Source organism: Nothoprocta perdicaria, unplaced genomic scaffold (genome assembly GCF_003342845.1).
Source record: "Nothoprocta perdicaria isolate Ctin4 unplaced genomic scaffold, notPer1 scaffold_72, whole genome shotgun sequence".
NCBI lineage: Eukaryota > Metazoa > Chordata > Aves > Tinamiformes > Tinamidae > Nothoprocta > Nothoprocta perdicaria.
Genome location: NW_020455999.1, coordinates 3,280,170 through 3,292,119, shown reverse-complemented (window position 1 = coordinate 3,292,119; position 11,950 = coordinate 3,280,170). Strand labels below are relative to the sequence as shown.

The 11,950-nt window shown below is 37.7% G+C and overlaps 1 protein-coding gene across 4 annotated transcripts in view; it reads right to left on the bottom strand.

Moving 5' to 3' along the window:
* GNB1 (G protein subunit beta 1) overlaps positions 1-11,408 on the bottom strand; it is a 26,635-nt gene extending 15,227 nt beyond the window's left edge. For 2 of the 4 annotated variants that reach the window (XM_026050974.1, XM_026050977.1), the window contains exon 1: positions 10,674-10,778. The gene's annotated coding sequence lies outside the window, so the exon portion shown is untranslated. Of the gene's footprint in view, positions 1-289; positions 345-10,673; positions 10,779-11,361 lie in introns of those variants that run through there. The other 2 variants (XM_026050976.1, XM_026050975.1) reach the window with 2 other exon arrangements.
* Between the last annotated feature and the right edge of the window lie 542 nt (positions 11,409-11,950).

Below are 11,950 nucleotides of genomic sequence, written 5' to 3'. Positions count from 1 at the left end.
AGTAACTCATATATGTAGGCCGAGTTTTCCAACCCAAAAAAAAAAAAAAGAACAGAAGAACACACTTCTCAATAAAAAAAAATAAACAAAAAAAAAAAAAAAAAAAAAAAAAAAAAAAAAAAAAAAAACTATACCCAGCTTTCAAAAGTCTTGATAGAAAAATTTCTCCACACTGCAGACACAGTGAAATCTATTTGCTGAAAAAATTACCTGAAATGTGAACAGGTAACGTTATGCTGAAACACTAACAGCACATGGAAAATAAAACAGCAAAGGCCAAAACACACACCATTATTGTCCTGTGCTGCACCTTCATTAATGCAGGAGAGGTGTTGCAGATTTCATATGCCTTCTGAAGAGAGAGAGGAAAAAAAAAAAAAAAAAAAAAAAAAAAAAAAACCACCACACATACACACACAAGAACTACTTTAACCAGTCTGAAAGAAGGGTAAGAAAGCATAATAGCAAGCTTGTTTTCCCAAGTTACTTTGGGGGCTTTTGATTGTTTCTTTTTAAATCAGGAAAGGTTTCAGTCGAAAAAGCATCCTGTGATGCCTGCAGAAAGCAATCATGACATTGAGATATTTGCAATTCTCCACTACAGATGGACCTTGTTTAAGAACAAAAGTAGACAAACCATGTAAGGAATTAGACTTGCACTGTCATGAGCGTCTTTGTTGTTGTTGTTAAAATATATTCTGGCAAAAGTAACACAAGCTACAAGCCAGCTCATATTTATCACACTACAGTACTGACTTGGTAAAGAAAGTTCTTATATATAACATCATAACATTGTCTTAATCAGTCCTTAAAATGCTGCCTAGCTGAAAGCTTGCAGTTCTCAACACCAAAAATCAGGATTTCTAAAACAGAAGAGAACGAGAAATACCACAGGACATTAAGTGCTGTTCAAGTGGTTAAACCTTTACATCAAAAGGCCTGGGTGCCAGTCAGCCCTCCAGACTGTTGTTGTGTCCCCAAATATAAGTGTCCCCAAATATATTTGTGTCCCCAAACTCAAGAAGTCTTTTGCTCCAAGAAAAAGGCATAAGTTGTGACTCATAAACAATACAGTAACTCTCAGAAGGCAAAATATATTCGTAGGTAACATTCCCCTAGCAGAGACTCACCCTGACTGCTTTCACTAAAATGATATTGAAGATGTTGAGATAGTTATGCTGATATGAAAACCTCACCTGAAAAATCTCTCATTCACAAAAGAAACAAGTCCTTCTCCAAAGTCATATTCTGGATGTTAATTCCCACCTACACTCCTTCCTAAGATTTCAAGAAAGTGACCTGTAAAAAAGACTAACAAAAGGTCTAGGCTCTCATCAAACAGCACGTTTTTTAAAGTACCAGGAGAGGGCAAGAGGATGACATAATAAAGGAAAGAGATTCTAATAAAGAGCAAGTATTTTACAGTAAGATATAGATGTTTTGACTCAAAGCAGTTTAAAAATCAAAGTCAAAACAGGTAAAAAAAATAAACCCCAAAGCTTTTATGTCAAAAAACACACCACACATTCCGTATTATTGTTAATGTAAAATAACTATTTTCAAATGCAACATTTTTTCTCCTCCAAAACAACAAAATAAAACTCAAAAAATAAGAGCAGCAAAATCCTCAATGCTGTAATACAGTGATGCAATATGCTGCTGAGACTCACCAACTCCAGCTATCTCTCTTTTGCATAACCTGCCAGCTTGTGCTCATTTATTCAAATTTTCTAGAAACGGCAGCCTCCCCATTCCCTGTGTTGAACAAGCATTTGAAAATAACCTTTTAGGATAGTTTACCACTTTCTCAAAATAGAACACTGCTCAGCAAAGAACAGCACTCAAGATCCAGGATCTTGGTGGGGACACAGGCTTGTAATAAACGTCTCTGTGATGAATCGGCCAGTCTCCTTCTGCTATCAACAGTGAACAAATTCAAGCTGTTTTCCACAGAAGACAGTGTCCTTATGTTGCCAAAATATTCAGATTTCCGGAAGCTAATCCTATGACCTACATTTTTAAAGTCATACTGATGCAATATTTAAGCATATAAATCTGGACAGTTACAGGTCAAATCACTAATCCCTTCTAAACGCATCTCCAAGCTGCGTATGCTATTAAAAGTCTTAATGTAAGTATAGCACAAAATGTGAATAATAGATTATTAGAAGTTTAACAGACTATTAAAACCTGTATTCCTGGAGGTACAATGTTTATGACTGTTCTTATGAAAATTTTGAAGTGTACTTATATTAATACTTCTGCTAGTCGGGTGAAACAAGTCAAAGACTTCCTCACTACATTATCTTATTTTCTGAAACAAATTAACATTTATGACAGTTCTAACATCTCTTGATAAGCGACTGGCCATGGGAGATGACTTAATGGTAAGAATAAAAAGTTATTAAAAWCTAGCATCAGCTTTTAAACTTATTTATTGAAAGTTTCAAAAGTCAATACTCAAGTCTTCATTAAATTCTTCAAAAATACCTATATGCAGTGTACTATTACCTATAAGCAATATACTGACAAACCACATTAACAATTATCAACATGCTCATGGATGCTTTTGACTGTCTCTAGGGTGATATAATCCTACTTCTTGATTTTACTGTAATTCCAAAAATAAATAAAAGACAAATCAAGAAAATTTAAAAGCTAATGCGTATATTTCTAACTATATTTATTCTAAAATGAAAGTTACTGAAAAATATCACTTAAACCATGAAGTATCATCTTACATAAGAGGAAGCAATTTTCTTCCTTGTTACATACTATTAAAGTTCACGATTACTACAGTTGTTTCAAAGTCAGAACATTTCTGTCATAGAGCATTATGGTTCTTGTGTCTATTATCTATGGATTAATACATATAATGTATAACTTGAAAMTCACATTTATGGGCCATTCATCCACAAAATTCCAAATTAGTTACTTTTGGGTATCAAGGAACAAGAAATGCAGTTCTAACTAAATTCTTAGCCATAGAAGAACTACAAACCACTGTTTTAAAATTCTGTAAGCTACTACCTGAGTAGCTTCTGCTGACTTGGAGCAAAATCCAGGATTTTGTAACATGAAGCACAATTAAATTGCTATAAGCATTAAGTGAGCTGTTCTTGATCTTTGAACAAACACCACCTTTGCTGAATGGACAGCAGTGAATCTAAGTCTTCAGCAGTTTACCACTTTATAAAGAGTGTGCAACCAGAATACCAAGCATATGTTTCAACAAAAACACTTCTTTAATTAGGAGGGTGTAATTATTTTTAGTATCAATGATTTCAACAGGCTATCACATCCCCTGTGTTTTCCTAGGCTAACAGAAAAAATTACCACCACCTCAAACATTTGTTAGGGTATTTGTTAGGGTAGACGAAAAAAAATTATATATACTTGGAAGCTAACAGCAAGTACACAAGAAGATCACGATCAGATTTCTTAGCATCTTGAAGCATGTACTATTATCTTATTCATTGGGAACAGAACACATTAAGTTTGGTATTATGCAGAAATAAGTTCTGATATTTTATGTACTAAAACTTATCTTATGGATTTGTTTTCCACTTTTAGATTCCGCATTACTATGCTCAACACTAACAGTTAACTAAAAATGAATTAGCAAATAGCTTAACAGTTTGAATAAAGATAAGTGGAACAGAACTAATTGTGTATGTGGCAAAAAAGATTCACTGCTCTAGTCCGTACCATGGAGAGACCTTACCAGAAATTATTTATCTTGTACACTGATATCACACTAAGAAATGGTATTGACCAAAATCCTCAAATTTACCAAGTTAACATTTCTGCCTGCCCTTAAGAGTTGCTGTATCAAAAAGACAATACAGGATATTTGTATTGGAGTTACCAAGATAGTTAAACTGCAATTTAAAGTGAATAATTACAATCCATCTGTGAAAAATGTTGGAAAACTGTTTAAAACCTGTTTCAAAACAGATTTCCAATACTTAGATTTTGTTCCTCAAAAGTAAAAAAAAAATCCACTCAGCTAGTCAAATYGTTTTGCAAATAATTTTAGATTACCTCTAGTACTGACATATTCCATTAAATCCTAAAATATTGTCAGGCTGAACACAAAGCAAATGTTGGACTTCAGAAGGTTCCCTGAACCTGGCCCCAGAGCAAAAAGGGTCAGAAGAGCAGGAAGGACATAAGATTCACACAATTAGCAATTCACTTGCTATAGTTTCAGGACCTCGACTTACTTTCTGTACAAGAGAAAAGTAAAATCTGATACCTACAAAAATGTATGTTGCAATTAACCTAGTGAAACAAGAAAAAAGAGGAGCACATAAGGCATTGCTTTCCTGTCAGTGATGTCAACTTCCTGGGTGTCGTTGTTTGCCTTTCTGGAAGTAATACCGGAGCCTGGCAACATTTCTGTAGTTCCCCCTACTCAGTATTGTTTGATTTCAGAGTAAGGATAAGCAAAAAATCAGTACAAGTACCTGGACTGGGAAAACATCCACTATTACTTTGAAAGGTGACATGCAGGAGATTCTGGAGCTAAATGATTTGCTTTTAGATTTTCTCTTTGAGGATGGGAGGAAGAGGGAAGATGAACAATAAAAAGCTGTTAATGACAAAAATTCTTACATAGTTTTTAACTGCATTACAGAAAGCTACAGGAAAATACATATTTATTATGTGAAACTCCTGTTTACCTTTACAGACCCAGCAAGCAGTACTGCAATTTCCAAGGAGAGAGCAAATACATATTCTCATCTGAGGAAAAAATTCATGATAAACATAATTGGCAAGAAATTTTAAGCAGATCCTTCTGTCCCCCCAACCACTGCTGAAATTATACGCTGAGCTTTTAGATAAATATATTTTTAATGAAAGTTTCACACAATCTCCTTACTGCAATGAGTGGCATCTCTCATTTAAACTTAGTTCTTTATTCTTTTAATCATGCTCTTTGCCTTTATCCTGCTATTTTTCTCCCTTTTCAAGCTGTAAATAGTATCTATGAATATGATTCTGCCTTTATCTATGAAAGTACTTAGCCTTCAGTGCCTTTAGCACTGTCAGCTACAGAACTATCTCCCTTATGCTCCCTCAGATCACCTTCTTCAAATCTTTGGCCTCATTTTCATTTAGCCATTAGGAGGATTCCAAAACTGACAAGGTATAGAAAAACCTATTTTTAAACCCCCAAGTTCAACCAAAAATAACTATTCCCTTTCTAAGTCTGTGACTACTATCAAAAATATAATCTAAGAACACTTAAACTAAAACATTTAAACTGAAAGAATTTAAAACAGGTCTATCCAAATATTCAAGTCAGTAAGAAAACTCAATCATCTTGGTATTAACCTACACAGACTGCATTCCCCCCAAGTGAAACAAAGTTCAGACTCACAAGCAAGTCTAAAATTAGTTGATGCACAGTATTCATATATATGCATGCTTTAAGTCTACACTGAGTTTCAGATTTTGGAATTAATTTAGTCCTCAACAAAAAAGGGCTATACTTATTTGAATAACCTTGCATTTATCTTGAGTGCAGACATGCATGATTGTCATAAATCAGCTGACAGCGAGTAACCTATTCATTGACCCAAAGCCAGGTCTGCTGAGCACCTGCAACCTTCTGTGGAGCAATCCCATTTTAAACCTGCTACAACCACTTGTATTTTTGCTTTCAATAACACTCAACTTGTCAATATCTAAACAACTGAAGCATTTGCTGCGTAATTGCTTTCTCAAAATCTCATTTTGATTCTTGCTTATTCCTACCCCGCAAAGCTGAAGAAACATTTCAGTAACAGTAACATGTAAAGTTTATGTGCCATCTTAATTTTAAAAAAATTAAAAACAAAAATAATTTCAGGCCTCTGATGAAAATCCTGGACAGTATTTAGTCATTATTTCCACAACTCACTACATATTGTACTTTGTAACAGCCCAAATATGTATGGTACCTTACATGCACAGATTATCACACAGACATCTGATTACTGGTAACAGTGAGCACAGGATACACAAAATATTCACTACTAGGTGTTTTTCAGACAACATAGATATTATTATGTCTTTACTCTCTAGATTGGTACAAGAAACAACAAGTTTGGGAGACCTGGAGACCTATTGGGAAATGCAAACATTGCTCCCTTCACCCGATACATTCAGGGTTTCAGCTAGCCTTCCAAACAAGCAAAAATATTTCATTATATTGCAAGAGAATTACATGCCATATGACATCATATACTATTCTATAATAAACCTAGTAGCTTCAAAAAGCACTTAAACGAGATGAATATCGTGTGGCAAGATATTCATTATAAAGTACATAGCCTAGAAGGTCAATGTTAATAAAGACAGACTAATAACATATCCTCTCTCTACCTATTTTTGTTCAAAGACTAATCATCTCCTCTACTTGAAGATTCTTAGTGTTTTAATAAAAACGCAGCATTTTGCTTGAAAAGCTTTTTCAGAATGTTCCCTTTTTTCGTACTAGGAAGCCTTCCATGGAAACTTGAACTTGAAAATTGATTATTTTGGCATCTAAAGAACAGGTACTGCTAGTTGCTTTTAAAAAAGCTCTTAACATTTTGCTGAATTACTACCAGTAGACTCAAGTATCTAGTGATTCCACACGCATTTCTGGTTAGCAAAAAAAAAAAAAAAAAAAAAAAAAAAAAAAAAAAGCCCCACAATACTATAATACTGTGAAGAAATAATGTATTAGATGCTATGTTCAATGGAAATATAGGGCCTTGGGGATATTTTTTTTCTTTTTTTCTGCTTTATTTTTTTAAATCTAGTACTAAGCTAGTACTAGTTCCAACATTATTAGTGGGGAGAAAAGAAATACCGAGTTAAATCTGTATTCTTTTTATTTGGAGATAAGCAATCAAGAGTAACACTTAAAAATTTACTTGAAATTTTACTTAAGCCTTTCATTCAAGATAAAGTGGAAATTACACTATCCCAAGCTGGTTAGCTCCAAGGTTACACTTCTTTTCTAATATAATCAGTAACACTACTGATGTTAAACTGATGTTTACACTACTGATATTTTTTGTTAAAAAAAAGCAGCATAATTATAGGCATTTGAAGCTAAAAAGAAAATTCATCTAAACTTAATTGAACCACTCAAATGCGTGATTTTTTCATTTCTACTTGCTAATAACAAACCAGCACTAAACGAAAGTCTTGAAACAATATGTTATGCCATATGGCTAGTACTGGATATTAAAATTGCGAATATCAATTACCAATCCACTAATGCTGAGAGCCAAAATCCATGGACAGTAAGAATTTAATCCAATTCAGCAACTAAAACACCAGCCAAGCCTGATATACAGGAGACAGGAGGCAAAGCTACAGCAGTTTGCACAGAAAGGAAGCAACGTCAGCTTTACTAGAAATACTTCTATTTGCAAATATTTTTATTCCAATTTTATTGCAAAAATACTACTTAACTGAATGCAATGTTTCTTAACACTCTTATCTACAGCAATAGACAACATAAGAATCTGAAGTCTGCACACTACAGGTTTTACATTTACTGGTATCTCATTTCACATTGGGATAGAGAAATTACAACCAAGTATGACTACTAAGAAGGAACAGTTATAATTGTTCCTTACATGACTAAACTGAACCCTTCATAACACCAGGAAGTTACTACATACTGCAGCCAAAAACATCTTGTTTGATTTCAAGAACGGGCAAACACAAAATGATAAATATTTTCACTAATTAAAATATCCTTGAAGCAACTGTCTTACATGATGGGGTATCAACACAAAACATGGTAATTCCAGGGTAATTTTGAAGAATTTTAATAGTCTAAGTAAACTAGATTTAATAATTTTAGTTATGAAAGTTATAATAGCTGTACAGAGTGCTGACATCTAGATGATGATCTGAATAATTCTACACTGTTGAGTTTTACACACTTTATACAAAACTTTACTGTTCATCTTCACACGAAGAAATATGTTCTCATTAAGCCCAAAATCACACTTTCCATTTTCTTCAAAGCAAGTAAGCGATTTTAAAACTGTTCCATTAGGATTTGCTTTCGATTTCTAGCTTAACACACTGTCAAGAACTTCACAACAGGATGCTTGCTACCTACTGACCTAAGGACAAAAGGATAAATGCATTTATCTTATTCAGTACAGGATCCCATTTCACCCTCCCCCTTCCTGATCCTGTGGTAAAAGGCCAAAGTACTACTACCAAAAGATTGCATGGCTAGTTTCAAGTTCAATAGCACATTAAAAGTATCAACAAACAGAATAAACATTTTTTAAAAACAAATATTCTCTTTTATTATTTTTCTGAGAAAAATTTGTTAATTTCAGGGTGTACTTTTTCTTCCTCCTTCAAACAAAAGCCTCAACTGCAAATTAGCTCTTCTGTTGCCTGCTTTCCCTCTGTACTAACTGCAGATGGGTTATTACAGTAAAGAACAAATTGCTAATTATATATAAAGTTACAGATAAACTGAACTAAAAGTCTTGGTTTTATCAAAGGTTTAGAGTTCATTTGAATAAAAAAAGATATCACCTAATCACGTTTTATTTTTCTTGCTATGACAGTGTATTATTTTAAAGCCTGAGAATGGAAGTGTGGTATATCAAATTTGAACTACAATACCTAAATAAAACAACCTGGTTAAGAAGGATGGGTTCTATAGTAAAATATCAGAACAGATACAACTGAAAGTCCAGTTTTTAAACTATACTAAAAATGGTATCAAAATTATCACAGAAATCTCTAGTATTATTTTAAAATGTGATACCCTGACAGATCTGGATCTGTTAATATGCTATCTATACATTTTACCCTTTACCATATAGAGAGTAATTAACTAAAATATTCCAATAATTTCAGGTCAAAAGCAGTTTTAAAAGACTGCACAAATCACAAGGATTTTTATATTATAAAAAAATCTCCCATCTGCTTCAAAAGACAGTCTAATATGCAGTCTGACAATTCCTGGGCTGCTACAGAATCAGCAACAGTACATAGCCCCAGCAGCAGCTTTGCATACCTGTGCTCTAGATTTTAAATATTTCTCAGCAACATGCCTATGGAAAAACAAAGAACATTTTGATGACATTGAGCAGGCGCTGAAAGGTAAAGTAGAAAAATCATGTCACCCTTTTATCCAGTAACAGCCTACATGAACGTTTCAATAAAACTATTTACTCCTCCCACCCAGTCTCCAATCTGGAGAGGCTCACAAAATTAAGAAAACCCTACAGATTTCTTATAACAGTCTGGCAAATGGTCCTCCCACCCCAAAAAAAGAAGCAAGCAACCAGAAGCAGAAAGTAAATCTAAAGCGCAATTATGGAATGAGATCTAGCTGGCAAGGCTGTGGCGAGGAGGAGCTGAAAAATGAGAGCTGCCTTGCTGCAAACGCCATCTTGTTGCAGTTATTGGGCCCGGGCACAGAAGGATCCATTCATTCACAGCAGAAAGAAAATCAAACACGCTCCCTGGCTAATCTGCAGCCACCAAAACAACTCCACTGTTACCATCCCTTCTATTTCTCTTCTCCTAAAGGATGCAGAGGGTGAAAATGCACTATACGTAAGCTGACTAATATATTACACTTAGAGCGAGGTCGGTTCTAATGCACTATCTTCATTTCCTCACATGCTTTTTACATGGACATCGACAGCATTTCGTTTTGATTCGCATCCTTGTGTTTAGCAGAACAGTCTAAAATATGTGATAAACCTCCCACAAATAGGTGCAGACGTTTTATAAAGGCTTCAAAATGGGTTTTTTTTTTTTTTTTTTTTAGCTTTCAGATTTAAATAAAGGCTTCAACTCAGGCTGACTATTCCCAAAAGCTGTTTCAATTATTTAAGCCTTATTTTTACAGTCCTTTCTCCCTATTTTCCACTCTGAAAACGTGGCAGTTTGTATCCTAGAAAGGATGCCTTATTTAAAATAAGGAGTTCCAACTATGACTTTGTTAGAGAATAATGAAATATCACATTCGTTAAAATTTCAGGTCATCTTCACAAATGATAAATTGACATCTTAGAATAACCTCTATATCATTCTGATTTTCTTCTGGACAAGATTTTTTAAATAAAATGTCTTGCCTCTTTCATATTTATACACAAGACTCTATACTTCTTTTTATACCAAGCTACAGGGTTAAAATAAAAATCCTACACCTTAAAATCTCCCTTATATGAGCAAAAAATAAAAATAATAAAAAATAAATCTTTTTTATGATAAGATTGGTACTGAAATACCATATTAACATTTTGATAATGCTTATGAGAGGTGAAAAAAAATCCCCCCAAAAAACAAAAAACATTTTTTTACTGTAGAAATGCCCTCCATTATTTGCTGTTATGGCTACACAAAAATATGCAGCACCGTAATAGATGAGGAAAACGAATATGCAGGCTCAACACATCCTCATCCCCCATTTTTAATCAGAAAAAAAGCATTTTCCGCACCTTTCTTCCCCAGGAGCAGCAGCAGGAGCCCAGCCCAGCCCCAGATGCTCCCTCGCCGCCTGAGGCCGCGTCTTACCCTGCTTGTCTCACCCCTGCCTCCTCTTAATCAGTTTTCCACCATTACAGCCGAGACACCATTGCTTTTTCTTCCATCTGCCTCCAGAATCTCCCGCTGCTGGCTCGATCCCTCTGGAAACTCACCTTTTTTTACACCTTAACACACAAGAAAACACCCTAAAACGGTCTAGCATCAATCGCTACAGCCTAATTACAATAATAATTAAAAAAAAAAAAAATGGAACCCCGCAAAATCCAAGGTCTCCTCCCTTTTTCGCCTTGAAACCTTCAAGAGGAAAAAAAAAAAAAACGTCCCACCCACACCTTTCTCTCCTCCTCCTCCTCGAGCAGCTCCAAACACGGTTCTTTTTTAGGGGAAGCTCAAGCATCGAGGGCTGGGAAGAATGGGGGGGAAAAGGGGGATTTTTCCCAAGGCGGCTCCGCAAGGAAAGGGGGGACAAGCCATGAACTGCTGGGGGGGAAATCGGGGAGGAAGAGGATGGACTGGACGGGGTGGGGAGAAGATCTGAGGCAACGAAAGGATTGGGAAAAAAGAGGCAAAAAGGGAGGGGTGGAAAAAGAGAGGGGAAAAAAAAAAAAAAAAAAGAGAGAGAGAGAGAGAGAGAAGTGCGGCAGCAGGGATGGGGGAGGGTGGAAGCCGCGAGAGGAAGAAGCTGGGGATGGAGGCGGGAGGGGAGCGGCCGAGGGGCCGGGGCGGCGGGAAGATGGCTCCGGGGTGGGGCCGGGCTCGCGGCGACGGGCAGCGGCGAGCGCAGGGCTCCAGCGCGAGCCGTTCCCAGCCAGCCCGCCCTCCTCTCCCCGCAGACGATACCTGCCCTTCCGTCCGCTGCTCATTAACGGGCCCGGTTCGTTCGTCCGCCCGCCCCGGCCTGCTCTGCCTGCGCCCCCGCGGGCTGGGCAGGAGAAGGGGGCGGAGGATTTGGGGAGCCGTCCACGCTCCGTCTGCTCCCGGCGACACCGCGGCTCGGGGGGCGGGAAAAGGAGAGGGCGGCGGTTGTGGGGAGGGAGGAAAGGGGGATCGCTGGGTCTCGGCTCCTCCTCGGTCCCCGCTCAGCTCCCCGCAGCCATCGGGAAGCGAGAGCCCTGGGCGCGGTAACCTTCCCCCCTCCGCCCCGCCCGTGCTGCCCGCACGGGAAACCCCGGCCCGGCCCGGCCGCTCCGCCGCCCCCCTCGCACCTCTGCAGACCCCCGGCCCGCCGCGCTGCGGGCGCCGCTGCCTCCGCGGGGGGAGCCGCCGCTGCGCGGGCCTCGGGGGCCGCTTCGCCGCCGCGCGCACGCGAAGAGGCGCGCGGGGAGGCAACGCCCTTGGTGGCGGGCGGCGCAGAGGCGCTCGGGCGGCAGGAAGGGAGACGAGGGCCGCTGTCCGTCTTCCTCTGCCCGCCCCTTGGCGCGCTCGCTCG